Here is a 17,763-nt window from a genome sequence, read left to right as displayed (position 1 = left end):
GTCATATGGTAGATTTAATTTTAACTCTTTGTGAGTTCTCTACAATGATTTTCATAGTGGCTTCACCAGTTTGCACTTCCAACAAAGAAATTTTGTAGCACAAAAAAAAAAAACATGAGCAGAAATAATTTGAGATATGCGTGGCCTTCGTATCACTGTTTCATTTCATTCAGGATATCTGTCCTTGAAGCCATAGACAGAGGAAGGCATAAAGATGAAAAGAATAAGACTAGAGGATGGAGGATAGTCTCTACCCACTCTCCTTGTTTTATAACCTAGTTTAGCAACATTTATTCTTATCCATTCTAGTTTTGATCAGTACACAGGATTTAAGGGCTATGAGAATTATGTATATAGCTCAGTAAAATGTGAATATCTTATTGCTTGAAATATAAAAAGTCTTTGTACATTTTAACTAATTTATTTTGTTTCTAGCTTCATTTGTCTAATTTGGATTACTCCAGGAGGAATATATGTTATTTCATGCTAGGTTGAATTTCAATATATCACAGAAAATTTTCTGCCATCCTTGTTGAGGAACATTCCACTTCCCTTGACCAACCACACTGGGAACAGCCTCCCTTTCTTTGTAAAACAAAGGATTGTTTTCTTTATTGTGTAAAAATCAAAGTTTCTGAAGAAAAAAAGTCCATGGTGTAAAGCGTATTGACATCTAAAATAAGAACACAGATGGGACCTAACATTTGCCTTTACTTATTCTATCTCCTTCACTTTGCCTGAATCCTGCCTAGGCCACCTGCAGATATGTAAAACCACTCCCTGTTGCCCCTTCAGTGTGGATACCAGAGGAAACAGCGCCCTCTTCTGGTAGTTGCTATCACAATTTCTCTGGGAGGAATTAGTCTTGCCTTTGTGTCTGCAGAGCTCAGTGCTTGAACAGTGTCTCTCAGATTTTCAACATAAGACAAAAGGCACATCTGTCAAACAGGTCCACTGCAGCTCCTTTGACAATTCCTTAAATAGCAGTGCTGCCACGACATTTTCTCACTGCTTCTTCTGCAAACATGCAGGGCAGGACACCTATGGTTATTCTACAGTAGGTTGATGATATCAAACTGATTTCCAAAGTGGTTGCAAAAGATTGCATTCGCACCAGCAATGGATGAGGGTACCCCTTCATCCACAGCCTCTCCAGCAAAGGCTATCCTTGGTGTTTTTGACTTTAGCCATTCTGACAGGTGTAAGATGATATCTCAAAGATGTTTTTATTTGCATTTCCCTGATTGCTAAGGAAGTTGAGCATGACCTTAAGTGTCTTTTGGCCATTTGAACTTCTTCTGTTGAGAATTCTCTATTCAGTTCAGTGCCCCATTTTTTAATTGGGTTGATTAGCATTTTAAAGTCTAGTTTCTTGATTTCTCTATATATTTTGGAGATCAGACCTTTGTCTATTGCGGGGTTGGTGAAGATCTTCTCCCAGTCAGTAGGTTGCCTTTGTGTCTTAGTGACAGTGTCCTTTGCTTTTCCATATAAAGTTGATTATTGTCTTCTCCAGATCTGTGAAGAATTTTGATGGGATCTTGATGGGGATTGCATTGAATCTATAAATTGCCTTTGGTAGAATTACCATTTTTACTATGTTGATCCTCCCAATCTAAGAGCAAGGGAGGTCCTTCCATTTTTTGGTATCCTCTTCAATTTCTTTCTTCAATGCCTTAAAGTTCTTGTCAAATAGATCTTTCACTTCCTTGGTTAGATTTACCCCAAGATATTTTATGCTGTTTGTGGCTATCGTGAATGGTGAAGCTTCTCTGATTTCCCTCTCTGCTTCCATATCCTTTGTGATTTTTTGGAGTTGATCTTGTATCCTGCCACATTACTAAAGCTGTAAAAGTTCTTTGGTGGAGTTTTTGGGGTCGCTTATGTACACTATCATATCATCTGCAAATAATGAGAGTTTCACGTTTTCCTTTCCAATTCGAATCCCCTTGATCCCATTATGTTCTCGTATTGCTATTGCTAGAACTTCAAGCACTATATTGAAGAGGTATGGTGAGAGTGGACAGCCTTGTCGTGTTCCTGAGTTAAGCGGGATGGCTTTGAGTTTCTCTCCATTTAATTTGATGTTAGCTGTCGGCTTGCTGTATATAGCTTTTATTATATTTAGGTATGACCCTTGTATTCCTAATCTCTCCAAGACTTTTAACATAAATGGATGTTGAATTTTATCAAATGATTTTTCAGCATCTAATGAAATGATCATATGGTTTTTTTCTTTCAGTTTATTTGTATGATGGATTACAATGATAGATTTTCATATGTTGAACCAGCCCTGCATACTAGGAATGAAGCCTACTTGATCATAATGGATGATTTTTCGGATGTATTCTTGGATTCCGTTTGCCAGCATTTTGTTGGGGATTTTTGCGTCGATATTCATGAGTGAGATTGGCCTGTAATTCTCCTTCCTAGTTGAGTCTTTGTGTGGTTTTGGTATCAGAGTAACTGTAGCTTCATAAAAGAAATTTGGCAATGACTCTTCTGTTTCTATATTGTGGAATACATTAAGGAGTATAGGTATTAGTTCTTCTTGGAAGTTCTGGTAGAATTCTGCATTGAAACCATCTGGCCCTGGGCTTTTTTGGTAGGGAGGTTTTTGATAACAGCTTCTAATTCTTTGCGACTGACAGATCTGTTTAGATTGTTCACCTGGTCCTGGTTTAATTTTGGTATATGGTATTTATCTAAAAAAGTGTCCATTTCTTTTACATTTTCCAGTTTTGTAGCATACAGGCTTTTGTAGTAAGATCTAATGGCTCTCTGAATTTCCTCTGTGTCTGTGGTTATGTCCCCCTTTTCATTTCTGATTTATTAATTCGCGCATTCTCTCTCTGCTGTTTGATTAGTTTGGATAGGGGTTTATCAATCTTGTTGATTTTCTCCAAAAACCAGCTTTTTGTTTCATTGATTCTTTGGATTGTTTTCTGTGTTTCTATTTTGTTGATTTCAGCCCTCAGTTTTTTTTTATCTCAGTGAAAACTTTAATGACTTAATTTATAGAAGGTATAGTTTATAAAGAGAAGGTATCCTTTGCCAATATCTGTTTTCACAGAATAACCCTACATCTTTAAAAAAAAACAAAAACAAAAACGTACACTTAAAAAAGCACAGGAATCATGTATTAAATATTGTATTGACTGAGCATAGAAAGAACCCCAATTCAATTTCTGACAAACTGTCATTAAAGAAAACCATTTAAAAATGTCTGAATTTTTTTTAACTTTTTTTTATTGAGAAAAGAGAAAAAAAAAACAAATTTCCTCCTCCTCCCAGCCTCCCATTTCCCTCCCCCTCCTCCCACCCTCAGTTTGATTATTTCCTGTCTTCTACTCCTCCTAGGTGAGTCTGCTTCTTTTTTTTCTAGAGCTTTCAGGTGGGATGTTAAGTCTCCAATATGTGCTTTCTCTGTTTTCTTTAAGTGGGCACTTAGTGCATTGAACTTTCCTCTTAGCACTGCTTTCATAGTGTCCCATAAGTTCGAGTATGTTGTTTCTTTATTTTCATTGAATTCCAGGAAGACTTTAATTTCTTTCTTTATTTCTTCCTTAATCCAGGTATGATTCAGTAGTTGACTGTTCAGTTTCCATGAGTTTGTAGGATTTCTGGGGGTAGCATTGTTGTTGAATTCTAACTTTAATCCATGATGATCTGATAAGACACAGGTGGTTACTAATATTTTTTGTAACTGTGTAAGTTAGCTTTGTTACCGAGTATGTGGCCAATTTTTGAGGAGGGTCCATGAGCTGCAGAGAAGAAGGTCTATTCTTTCCTCTTTGGGTGGAATAATCTATGGATGTCTATTAAGTCCATTTGCTTCATTACCTCCATTAATTCTCCAATTTCTCTGTTAGGTTTCTGTCTGATTGACCTGTCCATTGGTGAGAGAGGAGCATTGAAGTCTCCTACTATTAGTGTGTGTGGTTTGATGGCTGCCTTGAGTTTTAGTAATGTTTCTTTTATGTATGTGGGTGCTTTTATATTAGGGGCATAGATATTCAGGATTGAGACTTCATCCTGATGAATTGTTCCTGTTATGAGTATAAAATGTCCCTCTCCATCTCTTCTGATTGACTTAAGTTTGAAGTCAACTTTGTAAGAAGTTAGTATGGCCACACCTGCTTGTTTCTTAGGTCCATTTGCTTGATAAGCCTTTTCCCTGCCCTTTACTCTGAGTAGGTGCCTGTCTTTGTGCTTGAGGTGTGTTTCTTGTAAACAGCAGAAAGTTGGATCCTGTTTTCGTATCCAATCTCTTAGCCTGTGCCTTTTTTATAGGTGAGTTGAGCCCATTGACATTAAGTGATATTAATGACCATTGGTTGTTATCTCCGGTCACTTTTTTAGTAGTAGGGTTTGTGTGTTTCCCTTCTTTGATTTGCACTGGTGAAGGGTCTCTAGATGTCTGAGTTATTGTGGTCATTGTTGGACTCCTTAGTTAGTGATTTTCCTTCTATTATTTTCTGTAAGGCTGGATTTGTGGCTGTGTATTGTTTAAATTTGTTTTTATCCTGGAAAATTTTGTTTTCTCCATTTATAGTGAACGAAAGCTTGGCTGGATATAGTAGTCTGGGCTTGCATCCATGGTCTCCTAGTTTTTGCAGTACATCTATCCGTTACCTTCTGGCTTTCATGGTTTCCATAGAGAAGTCAGGTGTAAGTCTGATAGGTTTACCTTTATAAGTAACTTGGCCTTTTTCCTTTGCGGCTCTTAATATTCTTTCTTTATTCTGTATATTTTGTGTTTTGATTATTATATGGCGAGGGGATGTTTTTTTTTTTTGATCCAGCCTATTTGGTGTTCTGTATGCTTCTTGAACCTTCATAGGTACATCTTTCTTCAGGTTGGGAAAGTTTTCTTCTATAATTTTATTAAGTATATTTTCTGGACCGCTGAGCTGCACTTCTTCTCCTTCTTCTACTCCAATTATTCTTAGGTTTGGTCTTTTTATTGTGTCCCATATTTCCTGAATGTTTTGTGATGAGAGTTTGTTGGACTTGATGTTTTCTTTGATCAGTGCATTTATTTTCTCTATGTTATCCTCAGAATCTGAGATTCTTTCTTCTATCTCTTGTATTCTGCTGGCTATGCTTGTTCCTGTAGTCTCTTCATTTACCTAGATTTTCCATGGCCAGCCGGCCCTCTGTTTGTGTTTTCTTCTTTGCCTCCATTTCAGTTTTCAAGTCATGAACTGTTTCCATTATCTGCTTGATTGTTTTTCCTTGGTTTCCTAGGGTATCATTCACTGATTTACTCAATTCCTCAAACTTTCTGCTATACATCTCATCCATTTCTATAAGGGCATTTTTTATATGCTGTTTAAGGGTGTCAATCACTTTCATGAAGTCAATTTTTTCTACTTCTTCTTGATTAAGGTGTTCATGTCCTCCCGTTGTGAGGTCACTGGCTTCTGTTGGTTTCATTTTGTTTTTCAGATTGTTGGGTGAATTCTTGCATTGGCGTCTGCCCATCTCTTCCTCCCAATACTCCCCTATGGATCTTCTTTTACAGGATCAGGTCTTCTTGCCCACTGATATACCTTCCCAGAGATGTCACTCTGTAGTAATAAGAGCGGCGGGGCTGCGTTCCCAGCACCCCGGCCGCCTGCTTGGCTAGCTTATGCCCGAAATAACAACACACAAACTGTATTCATTTAATCACTGCTTGGCCCATTTCTATCTAGCCTCTTCTAGGCTAATTCTCACATATTAATTTAGCCCATTTATAATCATCTGTGTTGTGCCCCTAGGTGTGCTTACCAGGAAGATTCTAGCCTATGTTCATCCTGGGTTGGAGTTTCATAGCGTGCGTCTGCCCAGGAGCCAGGAGCATGGCGTCTCTCTGAGGCATCTGCTCCCGAGAGGAGAGCTGCTGAGTCTGAGCTCACTTCCTCTTCCTCCTAGCGTTCTGTTCTGTTTACTCCACCCACCTATGTTCTAACCAATAAAATGGGCCAAGGCAGTTCCTTTATTAGCCAATGACCTTCCTCCATCATCACTCCCCAGTGATGTTTCTCCTGGTGTCCAGAACGGATCTCCATGCTGCTTGGTTAGCTCGCAAACAAAGGGCCCACCCTGTTTGCTGGAGACAGGCTATGGAGACAAAGGAGCTACCACCCTCCCCTTTGCCCTCCCGATTCGGGTTCGGTCCCAGCGCCCAAGCAGGCTGAGCTGGGAGGTGCTATGCCGCCAAAGAAGGGAGGGAGGGAGGGAGGGAGGGAGGGAGGGAGGGAGGGAGGGAGGGAGACAGGGGGTGGGGGGGATCTGGATGTAAGCTGGATGGGATAGGAAGAGAGAGGAGGAATCGGGCAGTATAGCCCCTGTAGGATGACCAGGAAGTGTAGGCAGGCTGAGGAACATCTGAGTCCTCTGTTCCTAGCTGCCGCAGCACTCACTCACCACAATGATGTTTCACCCGGTGCCCAGATCGAAACTCCATGCTGCTTGTGTAGCTCACAAAAAAAAAGGGCCCACCCTGTTTGCTGCAGGCAGGCTATGGAGACAAAGGAGCTACCGCCCTAACCTTTGCCCTCCCGATTTGGGTTCGGTCCCAGCCGATTAATTTCTTTATAAAAATTATTTTTAAAACAATTTTATATTGATTCTTTGGGAGTTTCCCATCATGTATCCCAATCCTGCTCACCAACCAGTCTGTCCATGTCCTCCACTTACCCTTGAAGTATCCCCTCAAATTCCTCAAAAAAAAAAAAAACAGTTAAGTACATAGGAGCCCTGAGCCACAGAGTCAGGGAATATAGAATTGCAATTTGGTTATAATTCTCTAATTGCCATTTTAATTCTTATTTTAATTTATTTTTGTTAATTAGAATAGAAAACAATCTTTTTCATTATACATACCAAACCAAGTTCCCACAGCCTCCCCTCCTCCCATTCCTTCTAATTAGCCTTTCACAACACCCCCATCCACTCCACAGAGAGGGTAAAGTACATGGCTTTGGGGAACATCCAAGAACCTCCCTACTATATCTAGGCTGAGCAAGGTATCCATCCAAAGAGAATAGGTTCCCAAAAAGGCATTATAAGCAGTAAAGATAAAACCTGGTGCCACTGCTAAGCAGAGATACAGAGGGTTATAGAAACAGAAAGGAGAGACTGAATACTAAACGGGGCATAGTGTTTATCCTAATGCATCCTAGGTGCTGAGGGTCCTCACATTGAAAATCAATGCCTGGATCTCCAAAAGTAGAACACACAAAGAAAATGTGCAGACAGAATGCAAAGGTGTTTGTTGGGTTCATTTTCTGAACATAATTATCATCATGTCTCTGTTTGTATCCAGAAAAACAAGAAGATTGGACAATATTTCAGTCTCTCCCAGTCTCACAGCCTCTAAGCACTGTTTCTTCTGACCTCTTCTTTTTCTCTGCTGCCGTCATACTCTCCCTTTTTCATATTTGCACAATATTTCCAAGTTTACCATTGTTTCCTGAATGATACTAAGTGGAGAATAAAATTTAATAACTACTATAACAGAATAATATCTTTCATTTTATTGTACATGGTGTAGCAAGACAGAATATGAGAAATACTTGACACAGTCAGAGCAGTGCCAAAAGCCATGGACCCTGAAGCCACACCTGGTTACAGCACGAGGTTCACTCAGTTTGTGTCATCCCGATCTTGTCCTTCTTAGTAAGTCTCCTCTGCCTCTGTTTCAACATTTGTACCACAGGGACTTCAATAATATCCATCTCCTAGAGTGTCTGGTGGTATTCTTATGAAACACCTAAACACTGCCCAGAATATGAGACATCTCACTGGTGGCTGTGATCACTATTCTAGGATGGTTCACTGTGAGCATGAGCTGAGAAAAAAGTCATGAGAATTTCTGTCCACTTAGCAGGAATGTAGACATAGTCTGGGTTAGAAAAAAACAGCACATGTGTGTCTCATGAACTTTTTTCTGGACTTGGATTAAAATTATGCATTTTAGAATAATTTGTTTTATTATATGTACTATTATTATCAATATTTACCTGTGAAGAAATATAATTGAACTAATAGCATTCAAGAAAATTTCTTGTCCAAGGACTTGGTACCAGAGGACATGTGTAGAGTCAGGATGGCTGTAAAAGCAGTTGCGATGCACCTTATACATGTCTCCTTCACATTTATGCTGCCATCCGAGCCAAAACATCAGTCCTTGTCATTCTTGAAGTTCCCAACTGCCATAGGTATGCCTGTCACGGAACACGGGGTTATCACATAACTTATGTTCAATTCTGTCTTCTACATTGTACTTCTACATTTTCAGTTGCTTCAATATTGATTAGCATTATTTTTCACCAGATCAAAACTTCTAGTCATATATGATTATTATGTAGTAGTATAATAGAGAAAAACAGCAAACTCTCAGATCCCCTGATTTATGCAATCTTTTCTCTCCTTCTGTGAGACTCCTTGAGCCTTAGGTATAGGAACTATGATATAGATATAGCCACTGGGACTGGGCTCTACAAGTCTGCATTTTGATCGTGTTTTTCTGTATTGGTCTCTATCTGTTGCAAAGTGAAGATTACTTGATGAAGGGTAAGGTAGACTTATCTCTGGGTATAAGGACAGATATTTAGAATGCATGTTGGATTATGCTGATTTGCTAAACAGGTCATTGTAGATTCCCTTCTAAGATCCAAGGTTTCATTAGCCTTTGTTATTTGTCCAGTTTTCGATTGCCAGGTATGACTTACATCTTTAAAACAGGTCTTTAGTCCAGTAGTGCCACTCATATCTTGGCAACAATCTAAAACTTTCTAACTAGACCAGTGTGCTGTTTCATAACATTATCTGACCTATTTCATTTCAGATGTTTCATTTTAATCTAACTCAACTCCTTTCACTGAAATAGATAAAAATAAACTAAGACAAGGAAGTCATAGGAACAGTAGAAAATCTACATGTTTCAAAGTAAAGAGCAAGGCGACAACATGCATTAGCAGTGTGATCATGCCAGATACTAATTTTCATTAAGACACGATTGTGAATTTTTAACTAATAAAAAACAAGACAAAGAAACCAAATCTCAGATTAATTCTGTAGAATTTTGATGAGATGATACTCTGGGCCTTAATTTTTTGTATGCACAACTCCAATTGTACCTTTCTTTGTGAGGTGTGGAAACTAAGTAGAATGTAATATTGAAATAGAATAAATGAAATGTATTTCCTTCGATGGTCTTTTCTAAAATTTCCACTGAATTAAATACCAGTTTTCTCTCATGCTTCAGGCTCATACCTATAGTGGGAGAAACTTTGTTCATTCCTGGCCTCTCAGACTCAAAATAATCACACAGAAACTTTGTCCAGCACTTACATCTTGAATTAACCATTTCTGTTAATCTGTGCTTCACCACGAGGTCATGGGCTACTGGCAAAGTTTTGGTGAGCTACAGCAAAGATGCCTGTCTCCTGTGCCAGCTACATGACTTCTTACTGACACTGCCTACTCTCTCTATATGTCTTCTCCAGCCTGACTGTATACCATTGGCTAATAAAGAAGCTGCTTTTGGCCAATGACTTAACAGAATACAGAGTAGAATCCCACACCACCTCCCTTTTTCTGTCTAAATAAAAAAGAAGGTTTTAACTTTAACATAGTAAAATTACATATAATAAAACAGGTATGAAGCAAGATTTATAGTTGCAATATTTATATATTCCTACTTCATCTTATATTTTAATAAAGGAAAACTATAGCTATCATTATTAAACTCCATCAAAGACTCCAGAAGGAAATATTATTACCTAAGTAAACGGGAAGTGCATTGCAAGCAACTTCTAAAACTAAATGATAGAGATGTCTCATTGCCTGTACAGTCACCCAAAGTTCTTCTGAAACATGGGGGCACCTATCTTTAGCTTACAGGCACATAGCATTTGGCAGACTATATCCACATAAAAACTGAGAGAGATTGAAAAGGAATTCTGAAGGGAAAAAAACAGAGTTTAGGACACCTTCTTGGTAGATACAATTGTCTCTGATTGCTGGCAGCCAGCAGGGGCACCACATCTCCTTTAAGAGAGGGCTTCCTGACTCAGCATTAGCCACAAAGGCTTCATGGCTTCTTTGGGTATGACTTCCTGATTTGTGCTAGTTGCCAGAATAACTCTGGCTCTTTCAGAAGAACAAGCACTTAAATGGGGTCTGTTAGCAGTGTGTTGTAAATTCCTTAATGGTGACAGACCCGTTGCCTCCCTGGAGCTAAGGTGGTATGCATGGCTCTCAGAGGTACTGAACATGCTTCTGCCATTTTGTACTGGGCAGAGCCAACAGGCAGGGCTACTTACTTGATCCTAGCCATGACCACTCAGCATTTAGAAAAAAAGAAGCTCCTGATCAGAAAATAATTACAGATAAACATACAATAAGGACAGATTCAGATTAAAAAGACTTCTGAATGATTCACAGTGTTGGATAAATGTATATAGGCTTGGATAGAGAGAAAATGAGTATAGAGAGTTATAATATAAGAGAGTACAAACAGTCATAGATTTAAAGAGCAAACATAATAAAATAAATATTAAACATGCAGGAAAAGTAATAGAGTAATAAGAATAAGCCCGATAGAGATGGAATATATGCAGTGAGCCTGGATTATATATATTATTGTTTTCTTTGAATTTGTTTACTTGTATGAGCAAAGGAAAGAGAGAGATTTCATTGTACAGACTACTAAGCTAAACCAATTAATATATATTAAAATATATATATAATATATACAATATATTATAGGTATCTTGACTTTAAAATTTAGGTCTAAGGAGATGTTGCTTAGGAAAAGAGCATCTGCTTTTGTTTCCACAGAGGATAGAAAGCTGTGGCTTCCTTACTGTCTAATATGGCTTGATCAAACAAGACCCCATGAAACAATGGCATGGATGGGCCAACATCCATGGCAGCTTCAGGACTGCTCACTGAGATGATTTAGTCCACAGGATACCCCATAAAACATGAATAACAGCACCGCCAATCAAAATGTAAAGGTTTAGAGAACTACACCTAGATTCCCAAAATGATTGTTTAGAAATTTTTGTTTACATTTAAAGGGTTTATGCTTTAGAGATGAATACTTTGCATTGGTCTGAATCTTGGTTTATTGATACAAATTTAAAGTCAATTTTAATATTTGAATATTTCTTTTTTGATTGAGGTATTGTGTTTGTGAAGCTCATTTAAAAATATAGTATATATTAAGAAAATATAAGTAAATAGATAGTAATCTATAATAGTCTAGCTTGTAGTCATGTTAGTGAGATTTTCTTGATGTACAGAGATATATTTCAGATGGGTATGTATTCCTCAAACGTTTGAAAGACTAACAGAATCTGGCATTCAAAATGTTTTAAGAACTTAGGACTTTTTATAACAATGATGCTCATCTGCTCCTGTCATCACCAATCTACTTCAAGAGGATGATGGTCATTGAAAAGGCTTCTTATGTAGCCTGTTAGCCATGTGGGCAAGAAACTGCTATGGAACCTGGATTGCTTAGTGGTATGTTGTATGAACTGGGCATTCAGATCCCATAGACAAATGACTGCTGAACTTGCCAAAGCGTAACACAGTCTTTCTTTAAAATTTATGCTAGACATTCTGCAGGACACAGAAGAATGTGACCGACATGTTGCCAATATAGGAAGAACTGTCTTTGAAACTTCCTTCTTCATGAAAAGATTGTCTGATATTATGGGCCTGAAGGCTGAAGATGGATGCCCCAATAGTACAGAAGAACTTTGGGTGACCCTCCAGGCAGCAAGATGACTTGGTCAATTATAGAGTTTTAGAAGTTGCTTACAGTGTGCTTCCTGTTTACTTAGGTATTATTATATCCTTCTGGAGTCTTTTAAGGTGTTGAAGAAATATAGTTATAATTATAAAATATAGATTAGAAATAAAACATTAGATTCACAAAAATAGGATAGATGATAAAGTATCTTCCTTAATTTGCCAAATGTATGAGGACTAAATATTGTAACTATAATTCTTTCTTGATAACTTGATAACAGTTTTATTGTATGTAATCTTAAAGTTAAAACCTCCCTTTGTATTTAGACAGAAAAAAAAAGAGGTGATATGGATTCCCCTCTATATCCTGTGAATATGTTTTATTTTCATTGGTTAATAAAGAAATTGCTTTGGACTTATGGCAGCCCAGAATAGAGCAATGTGGGAATTCCAAGCAGAGATAAAGGAGAAAAGAAGGCAGAGTCAGAGAGACACCATGTAGACACTGAAGGAGAAAGGTGTTCTCCTACCAAAACCTTAACATTAAACCATAAACATGGGGTAAAATATAAAATAATAGAAATGGGTCGATTTAAGATGTAAGAACTAGTTATTAAAAAACCCGAGCTAATAGGCAAAGTTGTGTTTAATTAACATAGTTTCTGCTGGAAAAGATAAAACTGTCTCCTACAACCTCCTCCACCTCTGGTTTCTTTCTTTTTTTTTTCCCGAGTCAGGGTTAATCTGTAGCTTTGGAGACTGTCCTGGCACTAGCTCTTGTAGTCCAGGCTGGCCTCGAACTCACAGAGATCCACCTGCCTCTGCCTCCCGAGTGCTGGGATTAAAGGCATGCGCCACCACCGCCCGGCCCCAACCTCTGGTTCTTAACATTCTTTATGCCTCTTCTTCCAGTCTTCAGTTATGAGGAAAAGAATTTGATGGAGATGACAAGTTTGGGCATGAGTGCTCCCAGATATCTCACAGTCTATATAATGTCGTACTGAGGGTCTCTATACTTGTTCCCATATGCTACAGGAGGAAGTACCTATGACAATGGATGAACAAGGCACTGATCTATAAATATAGTTGAATAGCATTTTGATCAATTATTTTGTCATTTCTCCTCTTTTTTAGACCAGTACTATTTGGGTTGACCTTAGATACATGGACTATCTAGTATCATGTTTTTGTTGCAAACAATGTTGGGTATTGGTTCCACTTGATTGAGTAGATCATAAGTCAAATCAGTTACTGGATGGTTATTCCCACAAGCTGTGTGGCAATATTGTCTCAGCATATTTTTCAGGTAGGACATCATTATAGATCAAAGGGTTGTGGCTGGTTTGGTGTTTGTCTTTCTTTTGGTAGCAAGCAGAGTACCTTCCTGTACCAAAGACTGTACTTTATGAAGTCTAGAATGTAGGAGTAAAGGCTTTTTATAAGTACCAGATAGACAAATCTATGTTCAATGCATGGTATATGAGGTCCTTCTGTCTTTGTCTTACTTTCATTGGTTAATAAAGAAACTGCTTTGGGCCCTTGACAGTGAAGAACTTAGGTAGGCAGAGAAATTAAATGTAATGCTGGGAAGAAGGCAGAGTCAGAGAGATGGCATTGATCCGCTGGAGATAGTTGCTGGGAATTTTCCCTAGTAAATTTCCTCTGGTTAGTCACTGCTACGTGGCAATACACAGATTAATAGAAATGGATTAAATTAATATAAGAGTTAGCCAATAAGAAGTTAGAGCTCATGCGCCAAGCAGTAATTTAATTAATTCAATTTCTGTATGGTTATTTCAGTCCTGGGCAGCCAGGACAAACAAGCGGCCTTCCTGTTACAAATAGTTTCGAAAATGTCCTCAGTAATGGGCCATTCTGTCAATTTGCAGACAGAAATCTGTTATCTTGGCAATTGCCTCAGTTGTTTGAATATTCTCCATAAACCCCTATGAACAACAACTCAGTTAGATGTAATCTAATCCCAGTTCTGGAAGCTTCATTTGATGGCAAGAGAACTGTAGAGTTGGGACTATGTCTCCCTTTATTTGGCAATTGTATTTAGATTGCCTTCATATGTGGATATATTTTAAAAAGCCTCTACTATATTAGGTTTCCAGACCAACCCTCATATAGTCCTTAAGTTCAGTTCTCTATCCCCATATCCTCTCTCCTTCCCATTTGATCCTCCCATTCCAGTTATTTTCATCCATCCATAATTATCTATTCAAATTACCTTTGCTAATAAGATCTATATCTGTACAATATATTCTGTTACTATATATACCTATCCTCTGTGGTTCTCTAGAATACAGTTTGGATATTATTTACTTAATAGCTATTATCTACATATAGGTAAATATATACCATATTTGTTTTCTGCATCTGGGACACCCCCTCAAGAAAACTTTTGTTTAGTGCCATCTATTTTGCTGAAATGTATGATATAATTTTTTAATGGACAAATAATATTTCATTGGGTAAATGTACCATATTTTCATTTTGCTTTTTATGAAATGTTATATTTAAATAAGAAAACAAACTTTTTTCATTTTATTTAACAACCCCAGTTCTCACTCCCTCCCCTCTTCTGATTTCCTTCACTTTTCCCCCAACCCAACCCCATACAGGTCTCTGACTTGGTAAGGCACATTGCTATGGAGAATGTCCATACAATACCTTTGCTGAGCAAGGTATCCATCCAAAGAGAATGGGTTCCAAAAAGCCAGTGTATGCAGGAGGGATAAATCTTGGTGCCACTGCCATTAATTCTGCAGTCTGCCCAGTCATACAAATGTCACTCTCATTCAGAGGGTCTAGTTTGATCCTATGCTGGTTGCTTCCCTGTCTGGCAGAAGTTGCTGAGTTTCCATTAGCTCAGGTAAACTGTGTCAGTTGTTGTACCCATCATGGTCTTGATCTCTTTGCTCATATTCTCACTACTCCCACTCTTCAACTGGATTTTGATTTTCAGCCCAGTACTCTGCTGTGGGTCTCTACCTGTTTCCATTAGTTACTTGATGAAGGTTCTATGATGACTTTTAAGATATTCATCAATCTGACAACAGATTAAGGCCAGTTTGGGCGCTCTCTCCTCTATTGCTTAGGGATTTAGCTGGGTTCATCCGTGTGGGTTCCTGGGAATTTCTCTAGTGTCAGATTTATTGCTAGCTTCTCTCATGTCTGTCCTTTGGTGTGAGAGGTTCTTCTGTATATGTGCTGCTTTTACTGGTCATTGAATAAAGAAGCTGTTTTGGCCTGTGATAGGGCAGAGTAGAGCTAGGTAGGAAAACTAAACTGAATGCTGTGACAAAGAAGGCAGAGTCAGTCAGATGCCATGTAGCTGCTGATGCAGAAGACAGACTCCAAAATTTGCCAACAGAGCACGACCTTGTGGTTATTCACAGCTTAATGGAGATAGGTTAGTTTAGGATATAAAAACGACCTAGAAATATGCTTAAGCTACTGGCCAAACGTTATTGCAAAAATAAAGATTCTGTGTGATTATTTTGGGTCTGAGCAGCTGCCAATGAATGAGTAGCTTCCATCATCATTGTTGTGTTTCACTAACATGACAGTGGCTAGCTTCATGCCCTCACCTTTATAAAAATTTAATTGCCAAAATTTTGCATTTAGTTTTAAATTCATAGAATCTCAAAATAAGTTTCTGAGAGGAAAACATAACATTCTGAGTAACTAATAAATATTTCTGTGTGTAAATAGACATATTATTCTTTGATGAATATGCAAATGTACCACAAATAATCATGCTTCTTTTGTGGATGAGTGCAATCTTTTCTCAGCACTCAAATAATTTTGGGAGGCATCTTCAAACTAAATAATGGAGAAGTCCAAAGGAGGAAAAAACACTCTAATTCTTTGCGGACATAGAAATTCATAAACACGTGAGAAAATAACTGCTCTCACAATTATGTCATAGAGGTCACAATAATGGAAAGTTTCCAAGCTCTGGGATGGGTGGGGCTACATATTCTTGAATCACATAGAAAACTCTTTAAATTCTGTTTGCAAATAAAGAAAGAAAATACAGCTTCTTTTGTTTCTCCTTGATAACCTGTTGCAGAGAGCATGTGGGGACAGTGGTTTGCAGAAGATACTCCTGTACTTTGACCTAGATGAGAAAACAGATTAGAAATAGGTTTAGAGTTTGACCAGGTACTTAGTAAACCTACTCCATATAAAACAGGACAGTGACATCACTAGAACTGTTAATGGATTGATTAACATGAGCGAGATTTATAATAATTTTATTTTATTATCAGAGGCTCTAGTGTGTAAACTGTGTTTGCTATGATCAAGGATGGGAGAAGCAGGTAAAACAACATCTATGAAACCGGTAGGATAGGATTTGATGTATAATAAATATCCAATAAATACTGAAGCCTTTAAAAACTATTAAGAATCTTGAAGTAGGAGGCAAAACAGCCATTCTTATAGGTTTAATGAAATTAATATTATCTTGAGATTTTATCTGTGAATGAAATTCAACTCAGAAATGCAGCAAGCATATAATTTACTTTTCTACTGCAACGGAATTATTTTCTAACATATTTTAATCCTCTGACACTTCCTCAATTTTAAGATTAAATAGTGAATTTTCAGAGAATATATCCAGAATTCTGATGCAGAATCATGGAATGCTGTCCTCTTTCTACTTACTAATATACAACACAGACTTTACCATGTCCATAATCACACACAGGACAACTTCATTGGAAGAGACATTAAGGTAAAAAAAATGTTACAAGCCAGATTGTGGAGTATTCTGAGTCAAATGTGTTCATTTGATGTTTGTAAATAATGTTAGGCTCCTGCCTTAGAATGTTCAGGAAAATTGAGCATCTGGAACCATGTGCTATGTTGGTGCTGGCCATGGATTAGTGTCTCCTTTAAATCAGATGAATTAGAAAGAAACCAGGAGAGCGTTCACGTACCCTCTAGAATGAACATCATGGAAACACAGAAATGGTGTCAGAGTCCTTCTCATTCAAGAAATATCAATATTATGACAATTGAAGCATTTGGGTCAATCATCAGAGTATCAGCAAAAGCCGAGAGAAGGTACTGAAATCTGCAGGGGTCAGGGGTCAGAGTTCCCAGGTTGTCATGGAAAAGAACATTCTTACCTAAGTGGATAAGGAATAAATGTTTGATTCGTATAAATGTCTCCTATGCAAATTTTAGGTACTCTCCATTTTACTAATATACGTAATGCAAGATCTTGCATTATGTTGTTTCTCTAATTCATTTCACCTTTATAGTAAGTGTATAGAGCTGAGATATTTAATAGAAAGTTTCCAAACATGTTTATATATTCAAAATCATTATTCATATTCTTTATAAAATAGTTTAATGAAAAAAATGTTTTTGTTGCAATTTGTATTACAATTGAAGATTGCATAATTTTTGAAGGGCAGGTTTTTATGCTAATGAAATTTTTATTTTCTATGTAGATGCTGGTTAAAATAATGCTGATATCAATTTTGTCTATAATCATTGATGCATGTTTTGTAAAATGTGATTACATAACTGTCTGGTAGACTTTCACAAGTCTCTGAGCTTGATCTGTGTTCCTGTCCCTATTTTATGTCAGAAGATATAGAGGTAGCTTAGTTTGTTTGGGGAAAATGTCTGCTACATGAACAAGCTGTCATTATTAGATATCTGATAGTAGCAACTAAATATTTTAATGAGAACTTTTACTTTGCATAGTCTTAATTCACTATACTTGTTAAGAAAATAGGCAATAAGAATAATTCAATTAACATAAGCTTTGTCTTTTTTTCACTGTCCCAGTCAATATGAATTTCTTGATACAATGACGCTATCTGGAGCAGGAGTTCTGAGGGCAATGTTGTACATTTATCAGTGGTTGAAGGAGAGATGTTTAATGTCTGTGATTGTGCTGTGACCGGTCAAAATAATTTTAAGTATTTAGATCTATAGGAACGTTAGTAAAATGTTCATCATTAGTGGTGATAGTACAGT

Source organism: Microtus oregoni, unplaced genomic scaffold, assembly GCF_018167655.1.
Source record: "Microtus oregoni isolate MIOR12 unplaced genomic scaffold, Mior012 000002F_ref0000024, whole genome shotgun sequence".
Lineage (NCBI taxonomy): Eukaryota > Metazoa > Chordata > Mammalia > Rodentia > Cricetidae > Microtus > Microtus oregoni.
The sequence above is the reverse complement of the archived record's forward strand: the minus strand, read 5'-3'. Positions refer to the sequence as shown.